Raw genomic sequence first — 4,344 nt, forward strand, 5'->3', positions numbered from 1 at the left:
GGCTCCACACGGCGCTGACAGTCCGCTTTTATCAAAGTGCCTCACTGCTGCCCCTCTTCCTGCGCTGCATGTGGACTAATATCATTGGACGAAGGGTGTCAGCAACGTTCAAATGAGGGAGACATGAAAAAACACAGGAAGGAAGACGAACAGTAAATAGCAGGCTGGAATAGTTTTTCCTAAATCCCATTCAAACCCTGTGGTTTCCACTGGATGCAAACCAGGAAGCGAGGCTCAATTTGCATTTAAGTGTTTTCAGAGTTGGCCGCCATTGGCGTCATCGGAGATGCGATACTGGCGTTATTATGTGACAAAGCAGCGTAATACTAGTGATGGAAAATATCAAGTGGTATTTCACTGTGCAGCTATCACATTATATATGTATGTATGTATGTATGTATGTGTATATATATATATATATATATATATATATATGTATATATATATGTATATATGTATGTATATATGTATATATATATATATATATGTATGTATATATGTATATATATGTATGTATGTATATATATATATATATATATGTATATATGTGTATATATATATATATATACGGTGTGTGTGTGTGTGTGTATACTGTATATATATATATATATACGTAGTTTGGTCACAGATTTCTGTCAGTGTCTTTCTTTCTCTTTTATAGTCTATACCAGGGATGGGCAACTTAAATGCTGGAGGGGGCCACAATTTTTCATGGACACTAACACAGGGCCACATATAGGACCATGCACTTAACCAGATATGATGAAACTGCAATGTTAAATATGTTTACAGTGCGGTAACTTAACATATTTCATGCTCAAATGCATGTGTAACAGTATAAATAGGAATACAAAAGGTTTGAAGCAAATAAAAAAAATAACCACTTACTGTGATTTCTTCTTTATCAGTGCAAGAACAGCAGACCAATATCAATTGCAAGAAGTAATTTTGTGCATTTTTACACTGCACTTTTAAGATTTCATGCTCAAATGCATGTAGTTGTACTGAGGGCCACTTCAAGTGAGGGTGCGGGCCGTATGTGGCCCCCGGGCCTCCAGTTGCCCATCCCTTGTCTATGTTACTAAGACCTACTTTTAAAAAAAATAATGTTATTGTCCCATGTAGGGCAGCATTCAAGTTGCACCAGAAGCAGCCAATGTTAGTTTCCCCACATAGTTCACTTTGCCATGTTGGTGTTGCTTTTTTTTGTTAAAATGCACATTGCACTGCACACACACAGTTATATTTAACCTGTCTGTACAGACTGCTTTACAAATCGCCTCAGACTACAGAAGGGATGCACAATATCCTTTTTTTCAGCTGATATTGATAACCACCAATTAACTGCATCCCACGGGCGGTACCAGTAAGCAGTGTCGGAGAGTAGTGAACTAAATGTAATTGAACTAGAAGTTGAACTACATTTTGCAATGGCTTGCTTGTAGTTCAACTGTATTTTTATACCTGTAGTGATTCAAGTAGTTAAATTACTTTTTTGCATCTTTGTAGTTAAACTACTGAAACTACAAACTACAGATAACAGCATTACTTAGGGTAATGAAATGCATTACTTTTTCTGCTGTTCTACTGATAATAAGCTCCAAGACATTTTGAACTTGTATACTGACAAATATAAAGCAGTATGAGCTTTGAGGTATATGTACATTGTCAGTTTGAGAAAAGTAGTTTGAACTACTTTTTCCAAGTTTCTTAAGTTGACCAAATTCATTTCTCCCTAGGGTAGCTTTACTGTAGTTTAACTTCTTCTAATGTGAAGTCATTGTTAGTTTACAAAGCGATGCTTCGTAGCTTCCCCAACACTGCCAATAAGATAACTGATAATTTCCTAGGTTGAATTTTAAAAATAAGTTCATAACCTGCAATATGTAAAGCACAGATGGATGATTTAATATTACTATAGCTCTATGTCAAAGAATTAATTTGAATTCTTAATTTAACAATAATCTGTCAAGTCAGACATGTCAGTGTTTACCAAGCAGCAGAATCCAGGTCTAATAAAGTGGGTGGGGTGACAAAAAGAAGTCAGATTGTAATATGTTGGTCACTTAAAAAACATCTTGTTCAGCATTTGGTTGTAACAGATGACACTCTAAGGAGTTGGCTGTCTATTTTGAATAGATGCACTTTCCTAACCAAGCTAGCTAGCTAACACTAGTGTCCGTTGATAACATAGTGTCCTTCTGGCTCCCAATCTGTTCTGCACATGCAATGGTTCCAAGTACCCAAGACTGGAGGGCCGAAAAGCCAAACTCAAGGTTTCAAAACTGTAGTCCACAAACCAATGGGTGTTACACCTATTACATCCATTATTTTTTTATCCAGTTTATGTTGTATACTCTACAGTGGTGTAATGTAACTAAGTACATTTACTAAAGTACTGTAGCATACTTAAATACTGTACTGAGGTACTTGTACTTGAGTATTTCCTTTTTTAACTTTATGCTTTTACTCCATAACATTTTAGAAGAAGAAGATTACTTTATTAATCCCACAATGGGGAAATTCAACCTCTGCATTTAACCCATCCTTTTTTTTTTTACACACAAGTGAACACACCATGCAAGGAGCAGTGGGCAGCACATTACTGCGCCCGGGGAGCTATGCAGGGGGGGTAGGTGCCTTGCTCAAGGGCACTTCAGTCCTAGACCTGGGGAGATGGGGAATCGAACCAGCAACTCTCCAGTTACAAGCCCAATTCCTAACCTCTAGGCCACGGACTGCCCAAATCTTTTTTGAGGCAAATCTTGTACTTTTTACTCCACTACATTTAGCTGACAGCTTTAGTTATTTTTCAAGTGGAGATTTAACATGAAAAACATGATGAATTTAAACTGATTCATTTTACATTAAACCTTCGAACAGTATATTTAGTAGTTTAAATGAGCCCTACCTTGGCAAAATAAAATAAAAATAAAAAACATGTCTGAGTGGGTTCATCCTGCATAACAAGTACTATTACTTTGATACTTTAAGTACATTTTGATGCTGGTACTTTTACTTCAGTAACTTTTGAATGCAGGACTTTTACTTGTAGGGGAGTCATTTTACAATGTGGTATTAGAACTTTTACTTAAGTAAGGGATCTAAATTTTTCTTTTTCCACCACTGATACTCAATACATGTTTATTGGCAGATTGCAACTAACTTGGAGGTGCGTACCTTTACCAACTGTATCGGAGTGAGTAGATGCTGCACATATTAAGTCAGTGAAAGCAATTAGTCTTTGTATTATTGGCAGATTATTTATCGGCCTGATGTATACTGTCCATGCCTAGACTACAGGCATCCCATTACAGAGGCCCCATGTTTTTGTAATTCTAGCTCATTTACACATGACTAGAGGCTTGTGTTTTCCTTCACCAGGAATGACTTCATGCTCAGAATATAGAACGAAAATCCCACAAATCAATGTCTCAGCCACGTTACCGACAGCTTCACACAGGTTTTACGGTGACTAAGGACAGAAACTGAGAAACATTTTGAAACAAACCAATCTTCTTTTCCAGACAAATACAATAAAGTGAGATTATACCTAATTCACTAACTAGATCTGCATAACAACTGTAAAGGCAGCCAATTTGCTACAAAGGTGTAAGGTCACTAGGTCAACCCCAGCACCCCATTGTGTCCTTTAGGGAGTATCACTGTCAGATGTTTTACAGGACTGGCGTACATCATCTGTTAACACGTCTTAATAGGCCCCCAAGAAGCACAAGGTGCTGTAACAATAACAACATGGCATTGTCCAGTTGGACATCAAGCTGCTTTTTTACAATGCACACTTGATCCGTTTGGCACAGGAGGCACTAAGGCTGGCTGTCAACAGCAGATTAAGTTTCTGTGGGAGGGCGGGTGGGATCCTGAAGCATCCATGAAGACATTTGTTGGGAACAACATGAGGCACTCAAACCATTGTCAAAGTGAACACAGGTTTGTGCCGCGTTACTTGCTAAAAAAGGAATCAAACTTCAGTACTCTGACTAAAATTTGTTCTGAAACATGTAGGTTAAAATTGATTTACGATTAAATAATTAACTATCTACTGTCTATTACTTGGACAATTAAATGGCTTCCATCTTGTAATCTGTCTTGTTAAATGGCACAATATAAAGGCAACATAAAGAAAGCAAACAACTGTTGATCATCAAAGCTGTCCCTTGAGTTCTATTACAATTGTACTTTAATTATTAGCCTCTTATGTTTAAGGTCTAACTGTAGTATCATTATATGTCTCATTCTGTTTACACTGAAATATCTAGGCATTAATGGATTTAGACCTGTCTGTTATTATTTAACAGATGGTTGGATTTTAGATTACTATTA

The sequence above is a fragment of the Centropristis striata genome, chromosome 7 (assembly GCF_030273125.1).
Source record: "Centropristis striata isolate RG_2023a ecotype Rhode Island chromosome 7, C.striata_1.0, whole genome shotgun sequence".
Lineage (NCBI taxonomy): Eukaryota > Metazoa > Chordata > Actinopteri > Perciformes > Serranidae > Centropristis > Centropristis striata.